Raw genomic sequence first — 25,478 nt, forward strand, 5'->3', positions numbered from 1 at the left:
GTCCACAGCTTTCTTCGGTTCTGTGTGTAGGGTTGAGGCCTCCTGGGTTTTTCCAGTTCACTTAGGTATGTTTTTGATAGAATTCACTCTCCGTTTTTCTTTTACCCTGAATCTATGTTTCTACTAACTTTTTACTGGTGTCTGTGGTCACATTATGTAAAAACTTCCAGTTTTGCAGATAGACATATCCCGGGAAAGAATGGTCTAGAATCTTGCTCCTATTAACCAATGTTCAAGTCCAGTAGATTTTGCAAAGAATTTACTAAACCATCCATACCACAGTATAAAGTTCAAAATTTTGGCTATGTTAATATAATGATTACTACAATAATAATAATAAATAATCATTTTTCTATCTTAAAGTAAATCTTGAAATATGCAAAATATAATCAGAGTTTAAATTTATACCACTCTTGAGAATATACCCAAAAGATGCCTGACCATGTCACAGGGGCATGTGTTCCAGTATGTTCATAGCAGCCTTGTTTGTGATAGCCAGAAGTTGGAAACAACCAAGATATCCCAAGACAGAAGAATGGATACAGAAAATGTGGTTCATTTACACAATGGAATACTACTCAGCTATTAAGAATGAGGACATCCTGAGTTTTGCAGGCAAATGGATGAAACAAGAAAATATCATCCTGAGTGAGGTAACTCAGACCCAAAAGGATATGCATGGTATGTATTCACTAATAAGTGGATATTAGCCAAAAAACAAAACAAAACAAAAAACACCCACAATACCCAATATGTACTCCACAGAACTCAAAAAGGTCAACAAGCTGAAGGGCCCAAGTGAGAATGCCTCAATCCCACTTGGCAGGGAGAAGAAAACATCACAGGTGGGACCTGGGAGGGAAAGTGGACGGAGGTGAGTGGGGAGAAGAACCTGATCTGTTATTGGGTGTGGGAAAAAGACTGAAGCCCTGAGGGCCAGCAGAAAGAATGGAAAGAGGCAACTTCAAGAGGTAGGAGAGCCTCCAGAATGCACCAGAGACCTGAGAGGTGAGAGACACTCAGGACTCAAAGGGAGGGATCTCAGATGAAATGCTCAACAGTAGGGAGAGGGAACTTATAGAGTCCTCCTTCAGCAGGAAGACAGGGCATCACATGAGGGAAGGGGTTGCCATCCCACAGTCAAAACTCTACCCATAATTGTTCCTGTCTAAAAGAACTGCAGGGATGGAAAGGGAGAGGAGTCTGAGAAAAAGAAGGTCCAGTGGCAGGCCCAAAGTGGGATCCAGCTCAAGGGAAGGTCCCAAGGCCTGATACTATTACTGAGGTTATGGAGAGCTCACAAAAAGGGACTTATGACTGCCCTCTGAAAGACCCAACAAGTGGCTGAAAGAGTCAGATGTAGATATTTGCACCCAACCAATGGACAGAAGCTGCTGACCCCTGTGGTTGAATTAGGGGAAAGCTGGAAAAAGCTGAGGAGGGTGACCCTGTAGGAGGACCAGCAGTCTCAATTAACCTGGACCCCCAAGATCTCTCAAACCCTGGACCACCAACCAGGTAGCATACATCAGCTGATATGAGGCCCCCAACACATATATACAGCAGAGGACTGCCAGTCTGAGTTCAGTCAGAGAAGATGCACCTAACCCTCAAGAGACTGGAGGTCTCAGGGAGTATAGAGGTCTGGTTAGGTGGGTGGTGGGTGATGGGTGATGGGGACATCCTCGTGGAGACAGGGGGTTGGGAGGAGTTATGGGATGTGGAACAGTCGGAGGGTGGACAAAGAAGAGAATAAAATCTGGAGTATAAATACATACATAAATAAATAAAAGATTAAATTAAAATGTCTGTTGTTTATATTTAAAAAAATCTACTTAAACATTTTTACCGATAATCTACTTACAATCTACTTACTTTGTGTAATGAATGCATGTGTATGAGCACATGCCAGGATGTAAAAGTCAGGAGCAAACTTTTGGGAGTTGGTTCTCTCCTTCCACCATGTGGGTTTGGTAGTTGAATTCGGGCTAGATACATCAGCAGATGCATTCAACCACCAAGAAGCATAGCAGGCCCTGATTGTTGTTTTTAGACGGTGCGACATAACCTTTCTCCCCTGTGAAGAGTTCGTAATTGGGTCTTTGGGTCTTTTGGAACAAACTAACAATGGACAGGCTAACAGGAGATGAGATACTGGAGTTCAGAATCTCGAGTACACGGGTGACACAGGGTACTCATTAACCCAGTGAGATTGCAAAGTGTGCACAGCCTTCTTAAGCAAAAAGAAAGTCGAGACTGGAGGCAATTTTAGTAAATGATTTTTTTTTTTTAGCGGAGACGAATGAGTCCAAAGAGTATACAGCGAGCAGGGACAAAGGTTTCCTGAGGTTTGGAGTGGGGTGTTTCACTTTCAATCTCTTTTTTTGAAGGAACCGTTACTTTGCGATGAGATTACAGAGAGGACTCTCGTGACCACCGCAGGCTTCTAGAAGTACTGAGTCAGGTAAGAGGCTTTCAGAGACACTCTTCCTGAATTTTGGAACAGACTGTTCCAGACCAGGGTTAGGGGCTGGGAGGGTGGGGGTGTCAAAGCGAACTTGAGCCTTCTTTTCTAGTTCAAAGCAGCCCGGATGGTTAAACGTCACACTAGGAGCATTTCTGAGCCCTGACACAGCATCTTCTCGAATGAAATGCTAGCTCTCGAGATCGTTCTTAAGCAGATGACGAAAGAGCATTTTATAGGGTGGAGGCAGTTTCGAAGGACATGGAAAAAAAATTAGAAATCGTACATAACAGTTGTCAGAGAGCCCTGAGAACTATTAAGAGTTTTGGAAGGACTTTTGAACTTGGAGATTTAAGTGACCTAAATTGAATCTTAATTACTCTTCCTCTGGAGTAAGACAGTGCCCTCCCAGGTGGGTGGTGGTTCTCTATAATGAGACAGTAAGGTAAACTGGCCGCTCCTTTTAGCAAAACATCCTGTTTTGGTTTTTAGTTGCCCCGGGCCGTGGCAAAGCTCAAGTGGGTAAATTTGTTTCTGAGGGTATTTAATTTGAAAGTTCATTCTCCTTTGGCTTTGAACATACACGCGCGCAAACACCACACGTGCGCAAACACCACACGCGCGCGCGCACGCACACGCGCACGCACACGCGCACGCGCACGCGCACGCGCACGCGCACGCGCACGCGCACACGCACACGCGCACACACACACACACACACACACACACACACACACAACTTTCTTCCCATGAGTTCATAGTGGTGAAGAGAAAGAGACAGCTAACAGATGGTAGAACTCTCTCAGCATGGATTTAGCCACTTCTGACTGGTAGATTTTACACACTGGCCTTTTTCAGCTTCTGAAAAAGAAGAGAGAATAGTCGGGTCCTTCAGGCAGAGCAGAGCTGGCTGGGGGAAGTAGCCTAAATACCATTAAGTGATTTTCTGATGTAAGAGGAATTTCCCTTGAGTATCTACACCACGGCAATGATTCCATAGTACCTCAATGCCTTCTACAGAGAGATGGACTTTTGGTCTAAATTTAAGTCTGTCTAAAGCTTTCAAGTCAGTTGTGGTTTGTTTTTATGTTATGAGGCCTGGCGCCTCACTCTTACCAACACAGGTAAGATCTCGCCGAGCAGATAGATAGATTGTAAGCCCTCGGACACACTTGCCTACAATGAATGCAGTTATGGTTTCAACAAAATGGCCATTTAAAAACTGTTTGGGGGTGCTTTTTGTAATATGTATGATATTAATTCAATTTTCATTTAAAAGAAAGCTTGTGAGTCCTCTATTCTGACTTTTCAGGACACAGCAGGATTGCCAGGGATCATTCTTACTCTGCCAGCGATCTTTCATGACATCTGGCCCCCATCTCCTTTGATAAGCCACTCTTGACAGATGGCACTTCAGCCTCCACACAAACGTTCCCATGAAGATCAGGCTCACCAGACTTGGAGTCTCCAGCTCCACATTTAATACCACTGTGCAGTTCTAGGAGAGTCTTTGGGATATAGAAACTACCCTAAATATAGAGGCATCTTTAGTATACCAGTTAAATAGTATATCGGTAAATACTCAATAGGTATTTACTCATTGGGAAGTATGTGTTCTGTCTAAATCAAATTCTGGCTTCACTTCCTGTTGTCTTTAGTTTTGGGGAGACTGAACTGTCTCACGGTTTAGGAACATAGACTTAAACCTGTGCCTTTGTTGACTGCATAGCAGTTTTCTTAAATGTTATTTCAAGTATAAGTCTGCCATTGAAAATTAATAAGTTTACTAGTGTTACTTCTTAGAGTTGTGCTAAGCTCCATTTGTTTCAAAGTCTGTAACTTTTAAAACAGTGTAACTCTTTAGCCCTCACAGTCCCTTTAGTAGAGCGTCATGGGCATTGCAGCACAGAAACGGGAAGCATGGGCCCTTGAAAAGCCTTGTCCATCAATAAGGTCAACGTCAGACACCGGAGCCAGACTCACGTGATCAAATACTCTCAGAGCACATCCTTCTCAGTGCCTTTGGCACAAAGCCTTCCTCTGTAATGTATGCTGTATTTTTCCTTATATACGAAGTTTCCTTTATCGTTAAATTTTTCCTTTTTCATAAATGTGGCTTATTCAAATGTTTCCTCTTATTACAATAATTTTTTTTAAAACAAGTGAACAATAGCTAATATTTTGGTGGACCGACTACATATCCATTAGTTACTCTAAAAATTCATATAGACTTTATAATTAAAAAAACCCTGTAAATAAACAAGTAAATATGTCCCACACGAACGACACAATGTCTGCAGAACTCAAGAACTTCTATACAATTAGAATTGGCGTTGAGAGTAAAGAGTAAAGCTGTGAAGCTTCATGTTAAATGTTACACTTCAAGTATCATATGTATCTTATGCACTTACCTACCACTAAACCCCAAAAAACTCATGGCAAAATTACAATTAGAATTCCCTCAGCTGTAACCTGCATTCTGTCCTTCCTCATACCCTCACATTTAGCCTTTTTTTCTTCTCTTTTCCTTATGTTTATTGCATCAGATGTATATTTGTTACTTCATGACACTATTATAAAAATGTTGCTCTCTATATTGATTTGATTCCTTATTTTAATTCTTTATCGTCTTTTTCTCTGTCTATCTCTTCTTGTCTGTTTACCTAATATTTCTTTTTCATAAAGTTATACCTAAGAACAGGATCACTTTTCAGCCTCTTAGGGCAGTGTTCATAGTTCAAATTGGGAGATGTTGGTCCACAATTTAAACTTTCCTCTTTACGATGTAACACATCATTGCATGGAAGACGTATAAATAGGTATTAATTTCTGACACTGAGTTCAAATTCTCTAGGATACAGGAAAGCAAACTAACAAAATAGAAAAGCCTACCCATACTAGAGTATGTAGAATGCCAATTCTGCATTTGCCTATAAAACTTGAATTTATATTAATAACAAATTATGATTTATTTAATGTATTCCTATCAGTGCTTCCTTGATTTGGCTTTGTTACAGGACTTTTACAATTTAGTAGGCATTGAGGATCATTTTTCCTTATATGTTTAAGTGAATAGTTAACTTTTCATTGTTTCCAAAAGAAAATACTAGAAAGAGGAAGACAGAGAGTGTTTTGGATTACTTACGTTTTAAAAGCATCACATGTTGAAGTAGAGGGTGTTTATGTGATGCTTTAAACTTACCTGCCCATGACAGTAAGACCGGAACTTGCAGGACTCAGTTCTCTCCTTCCACCACGTGGGTACCTGAGATCAAACTCAGGTGCTCAGGCTTATCGGCAGGTGCTTTTGTTCATTACTTGTTGGCCCTGATTTGTTTTTAAAGTTCTGGAATTAGTTAAATGTCGTAAAGACCAAAATGAGAAGTACTGTTTACAGAATGCATTGATAAGTATTTCCTAAAGAAACTATTCTTCCCCCACCCCTCATTTTTATTTCATTTTAAGCAGGTGTTTGATAGCATTTTACTGTATGACAGGCACTCTTCTAAACATAAAGGCTATGCAAGGAGCTACAAGCTATATAGCAAAATATTACATAGACACTCTCCAGTTTTCTATCAGAATACAGTTCCATGCCTGACCTTCCTACACTTACTTTAAGTACATGAGTGAGCTGCAGTGGGTTGGTGTAATGCTGCTTGTATTCTAATGCTAAATACTGGTTCCTCAGGATGTGATTGCCCCCAAAGAGCAGATCTTCACATACTCAAAGTGATGCCATGTGAATCTTCTTCCTAATTTAACTGCTCAAGAAAAGTCTAGAACCTGTGATTGGGCAGTGGAGGCAGAAGGTTGGGACTGGAGGTTCGAGAAAGGGGGTTGCAGGTAGAGAGAGAGAGAAAAGAGGAAGATGGAGGAGGAAGAAGCCATTGTGGATCAGAACTACATGGCCAGAAGGAACAGCAAGTAACAAGGGAGCGACTCTATAGGTGGGGAGTAAGTTAGTATAGTTCTAGATCTTCCCAATCTAGGCTTACGGCTTGTAAATAAAATACCTGGATTGTATGTCTTTTATATGGGCTTGTTAGGATTATAAATTCCTTCTACAGTAAACAAATATGCTGTTCATTTCTGTAGCTTTGAAACTATTATATCACAACTCAGGAACATAATGTCTTCATTTACAAAGGGTTGGTTCCAACTAATGTGCCTCAACCATATAGACGGTAAAGAAACAATATTCAGGGAATAGACTTTCGTCTTATTCAACAGTAAAAGATGTTCTCAGTCATTTTGCTTTGTCTTTCCTCCTGTATTTCTGGTGTTCACAAAAGAAATTTCAGATATTTAGTGATTTGATGGAAAAAAAAAAACCTAGGTGGTTTGTTAGGTGTCTCATATTACAAAGCATCCTGATATTTATACATTAGTCTGTGTGATGTGGTATTTTATATTTTATAATATAAAATTTATAAATTTAACTGATAAAAATATCACTTAAGAAAAATTGAATCAGTTTTCAGGAAAAAAAAATTAAGGGGAAAATTAAATCTGGGAGCAAATGGATTTTATGTAATTAATTCAGGGATAAAACTTTCAAGAATAAGCCTTTATATTTTTAAATGCATTAATTCTTATTACTACTTGGTAAGTATTTGAGAATGGGAGAGAATTATAAAATAAGAAAACAAAGTATGTCGTTCTAGAAAATGACAAAATAATATAGGACCAAATACAATCTTCAAATACTTTTGAAATGAACTTTGAAAGGTAAGAATAACTTCTATCCACTTTGAACCTGAATGCATACAGTGCATAGGCACACATATGAACCTAAATACAGCACCACTCTTGTCTATAGTTCTTTGACTGTGCGTATAGAAATTTGACATTTCAAATGTTTACATCCATGGAAGAATAGTATATTATTGCCTTTAGTAAATGTATTCAAAACATTACTAGTTACCTTATTAAAATGATTTCTATTGATAGTTTGCTTTCTATGCTATCCTCATGGAAGTAATTTTTTCAAGTATTTATTCATGCTTCCTATTTTCATGCTGAAGGGTTTAAGCCTATTCATCTTATTTACTGAATGACTTATCTTTGTAGTTAACCTTTTCCATAGGAATGTCTTTTAAAGCCTACCATACATCTTCATGGTATCTGCAGAGGGAATTGACATATTATAGTCTGTCTGGTGATAATAAAAGCAAAAACAGAATTTCAGTCATAAATATGATCACATCTTCTGTGCTTAAGAAACAGTATAATTTTTTTTTTCTTCTAGAAGCCAGGGTTTGATGAGAGTCTCAGAAGCATTGACTTTTCCTTGTGGATTTAGCTATATTCAGTTAATAAATACTTGAACTTCTCTTGTGCAAAGAACTAATGTATTAAAGCTAAAGGTCAGAACATGTCTGAGATGCTTGTGTTCATCATAGCAATGTGAAATAAGCAATATGTAGAAAATCGGTTTATAATACTTTTGTTATTTGTTAGATGACTTGCAATAGAACAAAAATGTGGGCTTCAAATAAAATTTATATTTAGTACACAGTTATCCTTGTTTTGCCTGTAACATAAGACCAAGTATATAGAAAAATATAATCATGGATCAAATAGCTTTTTTTTCTTGAGCTGTTAGATTGCATCTGATTTTGCAAGTCTAGTGTTTCAAGTATCTTTATGCCTCCATTTTTAGGGTTAAAAATGGAAGGCAGATGGACACCATCTGTATCTGTCATTAAGGAACCAATATGTTTCTACAGTGGGCCATGAAATGAGAAGTCAGACCTTTTCACAATGTTGTGCAGAAAATGGACCCTTTCTATTAGAGACCATTAAGGATATGACTTAAGTAAACTAGTTGTCTGTGTACATACCCATGAGGTACTTTAAGAAAGTAAAAAGGAATGAATTGGATGATGTAATTTGCTGTTTTGCTAACATGGAGTCGTTTCACTCTGTAAGTATAGTAAGCAGGTTTACTCTGACGTAGTAGTAAAAACAATCATGTCGAGAGTTTCTGTAAGAAGATCCAGTAGGGAAAGGAGAGTCCTAAAAACCCGGAGTCCTTCTCTCTGAAGAAATTTGTAGATGACTCTATCACATCTAAAAAACCTCGATGACAGAAATGCCTGCCTCCAGACAAACCTACTTATATAATAAAAATACACAGACACTATCTTTTTCATTCCTCTACTGCGAGCCACCTCAGAAAAATCTTCATGCATCAAGATTAGCTATATCTATAAAAGCCACTGGACTTTTTAAAGTTGGAATAGTTATGCTAAGTTGTAGAGCTTCACACTGGATTTTATACTTTCATAGTCAGATATTCATAACTCACTTATCTGCCATACATAAAATAAAGGAAAACCTAGGATAGAGCTAAAACTTGGAAAATCCTCGGCTTTATAGCGTCTATCATAACCCATGTGACCATTGCCTGCATCTGTCCTTCCCCATCATATAAACTTACTCCTTTCTCTTAATATCATATTGTATGCATGGGTACATTTATATATGCCCCCACGCCTTCCACATATAACAGAATAGGATACTCAGAAGAAGGAGATCATGCTGTTGTTTTTCTTATTGAAATTGTGTGATCTCACTTAATATTCTACTTCTCAACTCCATACAGTTTCCTGAAAATTTTGTAATATAATTTTTTTATAGGTGAATAGTATTTCATTACCCATTTGCTTGCTGGTGGGCATGTAAGTTGGCTCTATTCTCTTGGTGTAGTGAATAAGAAAATATTAACTAAGGGAGTGTAAAGGGCTCTATGGTAGGGTATGGAGCTTTATGGGTGTATGTCCAGGAGTGAAATTGCTGGGTCATAATGCAATTATAATTTTAATTTTTTTGAGAAATTAAAAGTGATTTCCAAATGACCCTATTTGTAATCCACCCAGCAACGAATAAGCTTTTTATTTCTCTATATCCTCTCAACCTTTGATGTCAGATTTCTTTATGAGGGCCAGTCTGACTATAATGAAGTATTTCATTTGTATTTTTTTAACAAATACACAAGTGAAGAAAACAGAATATTTTTAAACTGTGGATAAAACTAGGTATGGTACTCGTCAATGCCATCCCATCACTTGAAGGCTAAGGAGGAAGGATCATCTTATTATGAGTTCAAGACCAGTCTGGACTTCAAACTGGACTAAAGCATCATTATTGAAATGGATTTTGAAATAAATTTATATAATTTGAAGAGAAGCTAGAGCATAGTTTCTTAAGCCAAAAGAATGGTTAGAAGAGTCTTGTTGCATGTCTTTGAAAGTTTACTCAAACTACAATAGATCACTGAATTAATGATAATTTAAGAAAATGTTCAATAACAGTTCTCATGTCTACATTGCTTCATTTTGAAATGGTTTCTACTGGGAGATGGAGGATTTGCTTATGATAAGCTGGCATAGCCAGAAATCATGACTCTAGGTGTATTGAAATGACATTTGACTTGAATTAATAGGGTAAAATATTTTGAGTTAGATTGAAGGGCAACAGAGAAAGCCTTAAAATTTTAAACCTGAAAACAGGTTGATCACCCATTCTTTCAGAAGTACAACTGGGCTCGCAATGCACAACAGACACCGAAGATCACCAGTATTCAACTGTGCCGAAGGGTTCAGGATGTTAAAACAATAATTCAGAAAAGACTTTTGAAGATTTATACAAAATAGTGAAGCTATATCACTTAAGGTTTTTTTGTCTTATGTGTAATTATGAGCAAAAGCTGTGTTTTACTTAGCATTTGTCTTAGCTTTTCACTTGATATTATGTTATAGTTTCCATTAAAAGTCAAACATTTATAGATTGTTTTATTTATACATTTATCATTATTTATGTGCATGTATGTGTACCATGTGGATGCTGGAAACCAAGCTCTGATCACCTGCAAGAAGAGCAAGTGATCCCCACTCTTGAGCAATTTCTTCAGCCCCACTTATGGTTTATTTCTCTTTAGATGCCTTTCTTCAAATCTTTATGTTGCTACCCAAAATGTATAGTTCTAATATTGCCTTGTTAAATAATCAAGACACTGTAGTTGTGTCAATCAAGACCTGTCATGTCATAACAGCCCATGCAGACATGTAGCATGTGCAAGGAAGAAAAATTCATGTGAAGAAAAAGCACACAAAGGTATGCCTTTCATATCTTGTCAATGTTGATAGTGATTATAAGATGATATTATTCATTATGTGATTCCTGTCTTCCATATTTGTGTTATGTCATTTAAACACCATATATCTCTTAAGAAACTTATCCAGGTAACAAGTCAAATTTTAATAAACTACCAGTTTGTCTTAAATTGCTTCAGTTCTGAAAGGCTCCGCGTATATTGAGTTATACATGACAATAATGGAAAGTGATGAGCCATAGAAAGACTTTAGATGTTTGTTAACAGGGGGATATTATGAGAAAACGTTCACACTTCCCAGTGCTTGAACAAGCTTCCAAACTCCATGACAATATAATAATCATTGTTTACTTCAGTATCTTTGAGACAGAGATTGAGAGCAACTCCAAAAGCTAAAAAAAAAAAAAAAAAAAAAAAAAAAAAAAAAAAAAAAAAAAAAAAAAAAAAAAAAAATCTGGGCAGTACTCTCTGACAGAAAATATTAGAATATTTCCTCCCATGAGGCTGTAGTCTTTATATTTTCCCAGAAAGGAAAATGTGCAAGTCTCATCCTTCTAAATACCTAGAAGTCAGTTGGGGTTAGTCTATTTTAGTAGGGTTTAGCTGTAAGCTCTTGTATGGGTTGAGTTCTTTCCATTTTTGGATAGCAGATGCTAACGGCAATAGCAGATGTTCAAAATAGCAAAGTCTCCTTCTCCAAGTCACAGCCATCAGGTGACTGAACTCAAAGTTAAGTGATTGGGGGGTAAAAATCTAACATCTGTGTGTGTGTGTGTGTGTGTGTGTGTGTGTATGTGTGTGTGCTATCTAGAAAAAATGTGTTTGAGTACCATCACTTTGTCCACTAGGAACAAATACTCTTAGATGCCTGTAATATCAATGTTTGTTGTCTGCTCAGTTTGAATAGGCTAGGCTAGGAACTATGTGTTTATATATTGATGGCGGGTGGCTAAGATTTTTTTCCCCCGAGACAGGGTTTCTCTGTGTAGCCCTGGCTGTCCTGGAACTCACTCTGTAGTCCAGGCTGGCCTCAAACTCAGAAATCTGCCTGCCTCTGCCTCCCAAGTTCTGGGATTAAAGGCGTACGCCACCACTGCCCGGCCAGGTGGCTGGGATCTTACTCATACTTCACTGCGGCTGTTAAAATTTTTATCGACACTCCTGGTCCCATTCAGACCAATCTTCAGACAAGACTTGTAAAAATAAAATAATAGCACATTTTTACTAGATTACTGAGCATGCTGGGGTGCTGCTGGGTGCTGTCTGTCCTTTAGTCTTCATCTTGACACTCTATTAGAGTAGAGCATTCTCCATGTTGTACAGAAGATACAAAGGAAGAAACTGAATCTCAGAAATATTTTCCTTTTTGCCCAACATCATTTATCTATCAAAGACGGAAACATCCAGAGTCATGTTTCTATACCATCTTGCTTTTAGGATAGACAGGTTTTTGTTTATTTTCTTGCTTGCTTGCTTACGTTACTGTTTAAAATACCATGAAAAAAAAAAAAACCAACTTATGGAAGAAAGGGTTTATTTTACCTCAGTTTCAGCATATAGTCTGTAATTGTAGAAAAGTCAATGTGAGAGGAACTTAAGTGAGTGCAAGCATATTTGTGATCATCTCACTTTCTCTAGTCTGATAATCTTCAATATCCCTGCCTAGGGGATGGTATCACCCACAGTGGGCCTTCTAACATCAATTAATGTAAAATAGGTAATCCCCTAAAGTCATCTCCACAAGCCAGTATGATCTAGACAGCCCTTCACTAATTGTACCTTGCCAGGTAATTCTAGATTGTATCAAACTGACAGTTAAAACTAACATATATACTAATCCTGCCTTCTGAAGTTTTTTGAAAACCTGCCCATTACCTAAAAAGCCATTTTCCCTTGTTTGGGCACTCTTAACAGAACTAATGGTAGCTGTCTTCTTTCACATTCTAATGTTGTGGCAGAACACCGTTGCAGGACACTCTAAAGTGTCAAGCTCTGGCATGTAGTTGATGTTACACGAAGTTTTCCCTTTTTCATAACAACCATTTATATCCTATTACACCTCACAGGAGAGTCTAACTGAAGCAGTATACAAACAGATATGCTGAGAGATGTCTACTTTCTCATTAGTTATTGCTTGTCAAAATAAGAAGTATCTTAAAAGAGATGAGAATATAGTCCTTTGTGACATTTGGATTGAATCTGTGACTTTTATTTTATAACATCATAGTATTTCTCAAAATTTCAAAGGTCATTTTCAGAAACACATGCAGGTATCTATCAGTTACTTCATATCACAAGTTGTTATTTATAATTTGAGGTTGAGACTGGCTGGGTCCAATGGGTAAAAGAAAAGCACTTGCTATTCATGTAGAGGGCCTGGGTTCAGTTTCTAGTACTCACATGATAGTTCATAGCACCAATTCCAGAGAATCTGATTCCTCTTTTGGCCTCTGTTTTTATCAGGCATGTACAAAATACATATATGTATATGCATGTAAAACATTCACACATAAAATAAATATATCTTTAAAACATTTAAACATTGAGGCTATGAATCATGTGCCTTTATGAGACATATTAGGGCATAGCTAATAATTTTCTAGAGATATTATTTTTATTCATTCAAATACTAATATAGTTTCTTAATTAGATCAAAAATAGAATGCATGATGGTTAATGAACCAGAAATTGTATCTTACTGCTACTTTTCAAAATTGTTCTTTTTCCTAAAAACAATTAAAATTGATCATATTTGGTATATTGTCCCTAAAATTTGGTATGCATGTTTACTGATTGATCTTGCTGATTTGTATTTCTTTGGAACCTAATATGCTAGATAAATGAACTAAAAATCTGCTGTGTAGAGTCATCAAACAACCGTGACCCTGTAATGCTGGATGGTACTACCAATCATGACTTGGCTTTTCACACCTAGTTCTCTTAGCCTGAAAGTCATGAATGGCATGTCATGTATAATTGAATGTTGAAATTTGATCAGTTGCATGCTGTTATCATGAACTTTCAGAGTAAACTTTACTTTGAAAACTAAAATCTTTTAAGTCAAGGAAATGACAAACTTGCTGTCCAACAGCATATGAAAAAGGGCAATACAACAAATATACTTGGGTGCAATCAACTAAAAAGTATTCGTGCATTTATTTTATCAGCTGATGGTAATATGGTTCAATGCCCACTATGCAGATCTTGTGCCAGTATTAGTTGTAGAATTCAGTGCTGATTACATACAGGAATAGCTCTTCTACATAGAAAATATTCCTTTAGAATATTGTCATTCCATTTATAAAATTCCATTTTTTAATTCCATTCATTGAAAATGCCGCAAATCTCCCCCGATATTCCACTGAATTAATACTCTTTGACTAGGAAATTTGTATTGTTAAATGTTTATAAATATTAGTATTTTCAGTGAATAGCAGTAGGTTTATACCCACGGCAACTAAAGATGTGGGACAGAGAGTGACAGATCCTGAAGCTCTTCCAATGTCATGTTCAGAACTGTGTCTTGAATATGTCCACCCATTGTCACTCTCTGTTCCTTCTTTGTTTGGTTTGGATCAAATGCCAGTCTTTTGTTTATTGTGTAGAAAGCTTACAAAGAAAAGGCAAATTCTCAACCATTTTGGCAGACATTTGAATACTGTGTTTTAGCACGTGGATCATCCAAACGGAACCTTAGGCATTCCTACCATTAGCCGGGTCACTGGCCAGGCCCAGAGGGCCACACCTGAGTAACCTGAGCAGCTCTTCAGCCTGGCTCTTTGATTTGGCTTTCACAGACCAGTAGTTTTTATTTCTTCTCATCTGTCGGCTATCATGTTAACAAGCCAAGCAAATCTCAGCAGCTCATTGACAGCATAATAAAATGAGATGAAAATTTCACCGGCTAAAGAAAGTCTTATTTTTATGGCTTTTGGCCTGAGATGGTTTTCATGTGTGTTTCAATAATCAAGTAAGGGGGAAAAAAATCCCCACACAAATCAATTAAACAAACAAACAAACAAACAAATAAAACCACCATGGTTGCCTGCAAAGGACTAGGATCTCCTCTGTGGCTGATTGAAAACCAAGATAAGTCCTAGACCAAAACAAGACGGTATTGTTCATATTATGACAAATTGCTGCCAGGCTCATCGTGATGTTGTTTTTGTAGAACTAGAAACTGTTACCTAATTTGCATTTTTTAATATGAAGCCTGGTTCAAGAAAAATCAAGTGATGATGTTTGGAACTGCTGGGAGCCAGCTGCTTCATGTCAGGCGTTGAGAACAAATGGGTGGAGTCATGGTCACGGAGTGCCTGAGGTGAGTATCATGTTGAGCATCTCATGGCTACTGGAGATTTGGGCGGCTTCTAAAGGCAATTATAACCAGTGAAAACAAGGCTTAAACATACAAACAAACAAACATTTCCAAGATGGAAGGAAAAAAGTATTGCTTATTGCACAGCAGGGCCACTTATGGGCTGCAAATTAATATCTAATCTCAAATACATGTAAGCCTTTTGTTCTAAGCTAGCTGTTCAAAAAAATGAACCCTAAAATAAAGTTTTAATCATGTTTATATTTTCAATATGTATGATATATAGTTCTGTTATTTAAAATTTTTTAATGGAAGTACTTGCCTTTAATAATAAGGTTTGAGCTTATTTGATTACAGAGTGAGTTGTATAGTTAGGTGTTCAGTATCTTATTAAGGAAAGTGCATCGGCATCCTTGGTTTGCATCTCTTCACTAGCTGCTTGCTTTCTCAGTTAAACATGGCATGAAGATAGACTCGGAAAATCCGTTTACTATGTTCTATTCTAGACAGTTCAGGCAACAGGAAGACGCATCCAAAAGCATGCAATAGGAAGGCAAGTAAAATGATTCTTGAGTGCTTGATTCATTATTGATTAGCACAATACAAGAACTCAACATAGCCCAGGCCATTTTAATAGAAATCAAAACATATTAAAAACAATAACAACAACAACAACAAAAAAAAAACCTCTGGTGGTTTTGTGGCAAATTCTACCCCTCAGCTATACTAATCGCTTTCCTTATATTTAAATCCGTGTAGTACTCAAAGGTAAAATAAAGCCAGAAGACTGCATGGCTCCTAACACAAACAATTCTTAAATTTTTCTCCTTCCTGAGCCCTATGCCTTTAGAATTCACAATCTGGATTACATACAGTATTCAGTGTTTTTGCTTTTGACATTTTTAAACAATATCCCTATAAAGTTTAGCATGTAGTTTTATGATAAAAATAAGTGTGCTATGTTTTAAATCACACCCCCCCACACACACACACGTGATTCCTCCTCATGGTGTCTAAAGTGTATGTTCAGACAGCCTTTTCTTTTTTCTGGTATTGTTACATTAGAGTGTAGGGTCGACAATGTGAATGAATAAATTATTAACTCTAAATTCACTTGTATTTAGTGGAGCAAATCTCATAGATGAATACGTCAAATCCTGATTTGCTTTGGTTAATTAGTATCTGAGGAATGAAGATGCTTTCTTCTTAATACTTTCGTGTCCGGATGATGTCTGATGCCTGAGGTTGAACTCATAAGCCATATGTGATAATGAAAAGCAAGAGAAGAGCCTTGTGCAGAAATCCTTTAAGGTGTCACATAGCATGACTGTCCTCTGAGAGGCCCAACAAACAGATGACTGAGACAGACACTTGGACTGAAGTCAGAGACCCCTGTGGTTGATTTAGGGAAAGACTGGAAGAGGCTGAGGAGAAGGGCAACCCCTATAGAAAAACCAGCGGTCTCAACTAACACGGACCCCTGAGATCTCTCAGACACTGAGCCACCAACCAGGCAGCCTACACCAGCTCATCCAAGGCCCCCAACACATATACAGCAGAGGACTGCCGGGTCTGGCCTCAGTGAGAGAAGATGCACCTAACCCTTGAGAGACTTGAGGCCCCAGGGAGCAGGGAGGCCTGGTTTGGGGTTAATATGTGGGGACATCCTCTTGGAGGCTGGGAGAAGAGGAATGAGATGTGGAACTGTAGAAGGATGGACCAGGAGAGGGTAATGACTGAACTGTAAAAAAATAAAAGTGAAAAAACAACAAACAAACAAACAAAAAACCTGAGGAATTTTTATACCACTTCATTCTAAACTTTTTTTTCCCTTTCAGCACCTAGACCTCAAACTAAGTGCAGTGTCTGATGTTTTCTTAAATCGTTGCTGTTTTTGTAAGGTGTTCCCAAGTGAAGAGTTCACATTTTTTATTGAGGTGAACAAAACTTCTTGGGGGTTTAGCCCAATTTTGTATTCTTTAAGGATGGTCAGGGTTTCAGACCAGAGATTGGAAATAGAACACTGAGACAAATCGAGCCACACTCTCTCTCAATCCAAACCTATGTAATTTACAGCTCTTCACGAATGACTATTGCAAATGGCTCCCTCCATGTTCTGGGTGCATATTAGACAAATAATTGACTGAATATTTATCTGGCTATGGTGGCACATGCCTTTAATCCCAGCCCTTGGTAGGCAGAGGCAGGTGAATCTCTGAGTCTGAGGGTAGCCTGGTCTACATGGTAAGTTCCAGGACAGCAAGGGCTACTTGATGAGGTCCTATCTCAAAAACAAAGCAAGACAAACAAGCAAACAAGTGAACAGTTATTTGGTCAGGACTTTAAATATATTTTCCTTCTGGAAAGATGTGATGGTCTACACCTCAACACTTAGGAGTCAGAGACAGGAGGATTCCCTGAAGTTCACTGTTCAGCCACTTTTCACCTAAAAGGCTAGAGGTTCAATGAGAGACTGTCTCCAAACATAGGGTAGAAAATAACAGAAAAAAAAATCCTGGTGTAACCTTCTGGCCTCTTCTGGAAGATACACAGGTGTACACAGTCATATACACAAATGGACACGCTCCTCACTGTCTTATTTGTGAGCTCATATTAATGCTGATCTGTGTCAACCAAGATAGAGAATAAGCTCAGTGTACCTATTAACGTGTAGAATCACAATGGAGCTTTAATACGTCTAGAGGCAGCCATGACTTTCTGACTTTAATTGCACTGCTTGCAGTTGTGACTAGATCCGTAAAAGAAAGATCATTCAAAACCATTCTGCAGCATTATCTCATTCTCACAAGATGTAACATTTGTTTCCAATTTTCATGCTATTAATCAAAAGATTAATATGAGTGTTTCTATCCTAATTATGAGTGTTTCTATCCTGTGGATGTATGTGTTATTGCTCTTTATATGAGAATAAATTCAATACGCGTTTGTAAATGGAGGGCTTCCTGGTTGGTCAGCAAAGAAAGGCACTGAAGTTCTCCACTTACAAAAGCAACTGGAAAGGACCATGTGTTTTCCCATTCTCATCAGATGAGTGCTATGAAGTTCTGAGTTGATGAAAGGCTGTAACCAAAACTGACATAAAAAACTGGTATGACCGTATTCTTTTGTTTCCTTAAAGAAGTACTTTAACTTAGGCTAATTGTAGGAACTGCATGATTATTTAATAGACTACTTCTTATGCAACATTTTATTTAAGAGGGAAAAAAAATCACAAAATGTTGGCAGAACCAAAAGAATGATACAGTTTTAATTGCACAGAGAACAAAGTAGTTAGAGTGGTGTAATTCTAAGGAAACACATCCTGCCAATTCAAGTCTAATATCTCAAAGCACTAAGCAATCTGTCCATTTCTCCTATGATGGTCCAAGGATGCTGTGTTACTGCATCAGTTCAGGTCCTTATACACTCAGTGACCATTGGTTTAATTACTACTAACCATGCTCAAAGAAACTGTTCCCTTTAAATGCTATCTGTGGAAGTGCTTACATTTATATGTGTGCACATATTTTTATACATAGCTCTTTGAGTGAGTTATTGTCTTAAGAGAGAAATTAGATCCAATAGCTTTTAAAAGTTAAAAGTGGAAATCTCCGATACCATCCACGAAACTCTCAGGGTTCAACAGATAGAACAACGTTGATAGTGTCTATAATACAAAAACATGCACTTTTAGCAGTTTCTTTGACTAGTTTGTGTTCATCTGTTTTGTGTAAAAATGCTGTAAGAATTAGTCTTTTTGAGTATCTGACACAATTCAGTGCAGGCGTTTTTACAGTAAAAAATAATCAAGCAAATTAATTGGTGAATATTTAGTCTTTGTATGATATTAATTTTAATTAACAAATAGTAGTTTCCATACCATATATATTATATTTAGGCTTAATCTATTTTATGTTTTAGAATAATCTGACTAGGAAAAGAACTTAATTTTTTGTTGCAATCTTGAAATTCGATGTTTTTAAGTTTTACCGATGTATATTCTACCAGTACTTAATCACTTAAAATCTGCTTCTGCACATAAAAAGGGGAAGTTACATTCAAAAAAAGAGTTGCTCAATTTGAGTATAGTAATTATATACTTTAACATTATTATTATTATGAAAAATCTTTGAAAAAAGAAACATGTTTTTATTGGAATTATAGTTTTTCTAAATATATAATACTCAGAACACCTTTGACTTACAAGTACTGTCCCAGAATTTTTTACAAAGGCAAAATGATTTATGCATATATGTCAGAACACACTAGTTTCTAACCACATTTTGTTGTTGTGTTGAGCACTTGAACTGTAACCAGCCTAGCTGAGGGGCTGTGGTTTTTATTTTTGTTTAATTGGTTGAAAATTTAGTGCTGGATTCCTGGATAGCATGGAATAGATTATTATCTTTTAAAAATGGATAATTGTCTTTGCCCTTACATTGATTATCAGTAAGAAATTGATAAACAATATTTCCTAAGTATCATGAAGCATTTGTGCTCCTGTAATATCTGTAACTTATCTTTAATTTTTCTGGGATTTACTCTTGAACTATTTCCAGGAACAAATTACTTTTGAATCCATGGACCATCCCTAGAAAACTAATGATTATTCAAAATACATTGTTATAATATGCAATATCATGAGGATGATTATTTGGTCATGCATGTAACTCCAAAGAACAAATTCTATTTTAAGACAAAGACAAATGTCAGAAATATACTAAATTACATATAATCCTGCAAAATTACCCTTTCTACGTAATGCGATTGTTATGTCAATTTTTCAATGTCAGGCTAACCCAGTTTCAACACTTACAACCAAAGCGTCAATACCTGGGTCAAAATATTACAGTTTAAAAATTACTGTATTAATTTTAACTTCTTCAGCACCTGATCACATCTTTTTCACTTCTGGAAGGCTTGTTTTGTGTGTGAGCCCTATTTTTTTCTCCTCAGAACATGTTATTGCTCCCCCCTTTCCAGTAAAGACTCTTGGCTTCTGTGTTTCCAATCAAGATCTCCATTAAACAGTCACAGACGTTACTGTTTGGTTATGTTTGTAGTTAGTAGCTCTTGGTTTTATCTACTAAGTGGCAGTTTACAAATTCCTGCTAATGCTAAATTAGAACTGTAATTTCTGGAAGCTTCTAACTCCTATTTTCTTTTCCTGTTCCCCAGCTGCAGATCAGAGATGAAGAGGAGAGGAGAAGAGATGAAACACTTCAACAAATTCACCCTGTGGGATAGTGGATAAGGAAGACCCCAGTTGTTTGGCCTGGGGATCTGGAATTTATTAATGTCACCAGGCTTCTCCAACCTTCGGTGGCAGAAATTTGGACTCTTCCTGTTCTTTGGAGACCTTAATGTGAACTGAAGTTCACTAAACTTTGTAACTTAAATGAAGTCAGGGTTTCTGAAAATTCCCTCCTTCCTTTAATAGCACAACAATTGGGTTAGCATTGCTGACGCTTCCAAGCAGCTGCTTGCTGTCCAAAACCTGATGTGCCAAACCCTATCACTTGGGCGACTCCTTCTCTCAGACATTAACCTGCTTCCTAAATTTGTGCTTCCAAACATGTAGTTTATGAAGTAGTAGAAGGGAACGTGCTGTTGTTGTATTTACTATGCAGTGTTGGCTCCTGAAGTCCTAAACGAAGAAAACGTCTGGTTTTGCAATTTAAACGATGTTCATTTATTTCAAAGGCAAATAAGTTAAAGCGAGAAGGTTAAAAAGCGTTAAGTGTTAAGATTACATATGGAGAGTTAATCATTCTTTCACAAAAACATTGAGAATATGTATGGAGATACATTTTCATTCCATGAAGCGCCATCTCCACTGCAATAAATCGGTGTGTACATTTACATAAACATATATTTAATGAGATTTATCTGATTCGGGAGAATAACAAACGCAACTTATTACAGAAAACTCTATGACCTTGGCCGTGCTTTTTATTGAGAGTAGTTGACAGACTTGATAGCAGTGCTAGGATTATATGCCTGAAATGGCAATAGCTAAATTGCAAAATATTTAAAACCAGTTTTAATTTGTTCAATTCAATAAGACTAGTATATGAAAAGGATCTAATTTATTAGATTAAGTGGAAGGAAAATCAAAGCTAGTGGAAAACCTCATTGATTCTATGATAGTTTTCTACCTCAGAAACTGTAGAAATGTGGAAAGAAAAATGTTTTCGCACAAATGAAGGAATTCGATTTATTTTCAAGCATTGAAAGAGGCCTCCAAGTTTGCCAGCTTTGACTACTTAATGTATTGATATAATAATGAATACATAGCTTCCATTCCACACTTCCACTTTACATAGATTTAGCCTGTGTAATGATGGGCACATTATCTGTTTAATCGTCATGGAAACCCTGTGAGGTAGGTACCAAGGACTATCTGCATTTTATGATGACGATACTAAGACACCAAGCTGATAAGCTTCAGGCTAGGATTTTAATCCAGAGTGTCTGGCCTAATGTCTGTTGCAGTACTTTTGATTACGATACAGCATTTCAGTCTTTTACTCTCAATGCAGTGGATCTAGGCTGAGCCCCTCATGCATAGCTGAAATAGTTTTTAAATTTTTTTCCTTAGCATTGCTTCCAACTCCACTATCTTACATGACTGCCCTATTTACTATATCTAAATAACTGTATAATTCTCTGAACACTTTGGCTTATCAAGGTTAAACCAGACTTTCCAGAGACTGTGACTAAGACGGCTCACAAGAGATGGACTGTTCTGGCTCAGGACAGACTGTAACCCTTAGTCTGTCTCTACTTGGGAATCATATTGTTTAGTGTGACCTTTGCTTGTCAAGCTCCAATGAGCCTGTCCTTCTGCAATGTCAATAATATTTTATCAAAAGCCATGAGAATTCCAAAGGTTTTTCTCTATGCCTTCCAAGGGGAACAGTGAGTAGGGAACAGCATGACTCATTATTTTTACCACTTTGAGATTCAACTTGTAACTAAAAAGTGCAGAGGTGGGGAAAGCAACTCAAACATCTTGGCTGTTGAAATTTGTAAATATTATGGAAGGGATAGCATTTATTATTGGTCTGGTTGTTGCCTATAACTACACTTCGAAAGGTTTTATTATATAGAGTTGGTAACTAGTTTCTAGCTCTTTGAATACAGAGCTTTTACTGTAGAGTAAAAGGAAGGTGTAGCCAATAGAAACCATACTTTAACTTTTGCAATTTTAATCTTTTTCTAGGCTGGTTATATGCAGCAGGATGCTTCCTACTAGAACTGGACAGCAGTAGAAACCTCAGCTGAAGATGGCTTCCATCAGACTAGCATATGGGTGTGTATAGTATCTTCTTGTTATGAATTGATGTGGGGGTCCCACATCAATGTCTGTGGGCCATACCGTCCCTAGACTGGAGGGCATGAGCTATACAAGAGAGGTAGCTGAATGTGATTCAGAGAGCAACCCAATAGGTAACATTGCTCTATGTTCTCTCTACTTCAGGGCCTCCTTCCATGTTCCTTCATAAGCGCCTGCCCTGGCTTCCCTTAGTGACAGAATGTGAGCTGTAAGCTAAAATAAAGCCTTTTCTCCCCAATTTCGGGTTGGTCAGTGCTTTGTCACAGCAACAGAGAAGCAAATTGGACCAAATCCTGAGCCAAAGTAAACCTTTGAGAGAGGGGTTTGAGGTTCATTGATGGGGAAAATGTAGTCTACTACTCAGTCTTGGCTCACACCTCTTAGTGTGGCGAGATAAGCTATTTCTTATTTGCTAACACTAGCCATTTGAAAAATCCCAATTTCTGTGTGAGTAGGGGATGGAGATAGAAAAGGCCATGTTTTACTTGTAGGAGGTGAAGATTTGTAAAAAAATAGGAGCAAATGTCTTGCTTTCCAGAGACTCCCAGATAAGGGTGGAATGTTGTCTGGTGACCTTCCTTGGCCCTTATGCCAATTCCTAAAACAGTTGCTCAGAAATCGTAAGATTGTACAATGTGCAGTATTTTCTTCTTCTGCGTTTTTCAGTGTGTTCATTCCAACTGTCCTGTTACTTACTTTATTCTGTTAGGATCCTGGAAAGGATATCATTGTTTCTTGTTTGAGGAAGAATGTTTTAAATCTATTGTATTTTCAGATATTTTTTTTATGTTGAGAGCCTGGCATGATGAGTTTTTAGATCCTTTCTGAGTCCTCTGCAAATTTACTTACTGGTTGCCCAAACTGGTGTTGCATTCCTCTATAAACAATGAGTTCCCATTTGCGCTTCTCTATTTTGATTGTTTTTAATTTTTTAATTTCCATGTTTTTTTTCCATGGTTTGACTTTCAAGTTGGAAGAGGAGGCTTCCCTGGCTTCTTCCACTTTATATCCACTTCTCAGCGAATTACTGTGTCTTTTTGTCTTAAAAACTAAATTTTTTTTATTGTGTATGTGTGGGTTTGATGTGTGTGTATGTGTGTGTACATGTGTGTACACATATATGTGCTGTGACATGTGCACATGTCATAGGACAACTTGGAAGAGCGGTTTCTCTCCTTCCACTGTGAGGATTGAATTCTGGCTGTCAAGCTTACATGGCAAGCATAGTCTTAGGCAGTTAGACAAGGAGTAGCCTTGAAGATCATTGAAGATGACTGTCCATTTTCACATGCATTTTAGATCTCAACTATGGTTTCCCTGGTAAGACTAGAAAGAAAAAGGGGAAAAAAAAACCATCTGTAAATGCCATTCATTAGACTGCCTTGTCAAAAGAATGGAATACTTCATTCAAATAGTTCATTCAAAAGAGTGGAATGGCTTCAGGTAGAGATGTGAATGACCTTATGGACTTTCCCAAAGATGAAAGCTTGTGTACTTCTGCTTTCATTCTTTCATTCTTAACAATTAACTCACCTGAGGTTGTCAACCTCCTCGACCAGGGTCCACTGCTCTCACAGCTCCACTGCAGTGAAGGTTGATTTATTCAAGCCATGCTAAAGAAATGAGATGAATGATTATTCCCTTAATAAAATACTGCACTTACTCTTTCCAGAAACATCTTCTCTAATTCAGACACTTACAAAGCCTCTGCCATGTGTAGTCTTGCCCACTTTTCTGAGTTCTAACTCAGAAAAGCTTGGCTTTTTCTCTATCTATCTCTATCTATCTATCTATCTATCTATCTATCTATCTATCTATCTATCTATCTATTCATCTGTATGTATGTATTCGTATATGTGTGTATGTATGTACATATGTATGTATGTATGTACATATGTATACATCCTTCATCATTGGATTCTGACAAAAACCCTCAACCTGTTTTCTCTAATACTATTTCTCTGAAGGCTCTTCTCCTTTCCTCCATGAATCTGCTTGCTAATCTCCATTACTGAACATGCTGGCCTTGTCCAACTTGAACTTAAAAAGGCATGACTGTCTTTTTGTCATCCCTCCTGGCAGCTGTGAAGATTTGCAGCTTGCCTGTTCTGTGTTTTTCCCCCTCAAATTCTAATAAAATAGTTCCTAAGTTTTCTTTTGGGAAGATTTAAAAAATCCTTTTTATTAATGAAGCTAAGAATCCAAAATAGAACCATAATTTTCCTGGTGACGCTTTCACATGCTGAGACACATTGTTGACCCTATTTGCCATTTTTGGATTATACATGATGCTTATTCGTTTTCATATTCTTTCAGTTCTAACAGTGAAAACAACTCTACACACACACACACACACACACACACACACACACACACAACTCTAGGGCAGCCAAGTCAAGCCAAGTCATGTGCATTATGCCCCTTGTTCACTTATACTACTTTCAGGGATTTTCTTGTCTTGTCCTGTTTACCAAAATGTTTTTCTAGTAGACTTACACAGCTAGGGTCCCCTCTGGAAAGTCTTCCTACATATTTCAGGCTGTATGACGTGGACAATCAATGCTGATCTATCATTCATTGAATATGTCTAGAAATTTCCATTCTGTAATAGTTTCTGAACCTGTTGTTCCTACTCCAGTGTGAACATTTTCTTCTAACTTCTCAAAGAATACGTGGCAAATTTACAAATTTGAATGAATAAGAAAGTTCAAAAATATATCTATAAAATACATGATTTTCCTTCTCCTTAAATATTCCGCTAGGCAATGCCTTCAACTTCTTCCTGGATATCTTTCCCAGAAATTGTTTTGAAAAGTTATTCTCAAGTTAAAAGTTTGTGAAGCAGTGATGAAATGGAAGCTTCAGTGAGCTCCTTTCTAATCTCTTCTTGTAGAACAGAAGGCTAGCCTTCAGAGTCCCTCTTTTCCCTTTGAACTCAAGTGTCACTTACATTACATCCCCTATCTGTACTTTCTCCCCAGCCCCAGGCTTCCATAAAGTCAGTTCTGGCTTTGTCTGTCACCCTCTCTCTTCTCTGATCTCTGAAGAAGGGCTCCTCCGGAGGTTTGGGATCTCATCCAGCGGCAGGTAGTCCTGTCAAGATGTCATGACAGACTCATCTTCTGACACTGAATCTCTATAATCATGTTTCTGCCCCTCAGCCTTGAAAACCAGAGCCACCCACACAATGTTTCTATCACAGGTCCTTCTACTCACTACTTCTTGTGCTTCTGAAAGC

General features: G+C 37.4%; 1 long non-coding RNA gene across 1 annotated transcript; it reads left to right on the forward strand.

Moving 5' to 3' along the window:
* Positions 1–2,307: 2,307 nt before the first annotated feature.
* On the forward strand, positions 2,308–21,225 carry LOC143435129 (uncharacterized). The gene is made up of 3 exons (XR_013105133.1): positions 2,308–2,464; positions 14,796–14,904; positions 20,080–21,225. It is a non-coding gene; the product is annotated as an uncharacterized LOC143435129 (long non-coding RNA).
* Positions 21,226–25,478: the final 4,253 nt, after the last annotated feature.

Source organism: Arvicanthis niloticus, chromosome 19 (genome assembly GCF_011762505.2).
Source record: "Arvicanthis niloticus isolate mArvNil1 chromosome 19, mArvNil1.pat.X, whole genome shotgun sequence".
Lineage (NCBI taxonomy): Eukaryota > Metazoa > Chordata > Mammalia > Rodentia > Muridae > Arvicanthis > Arvicanthis niloticus.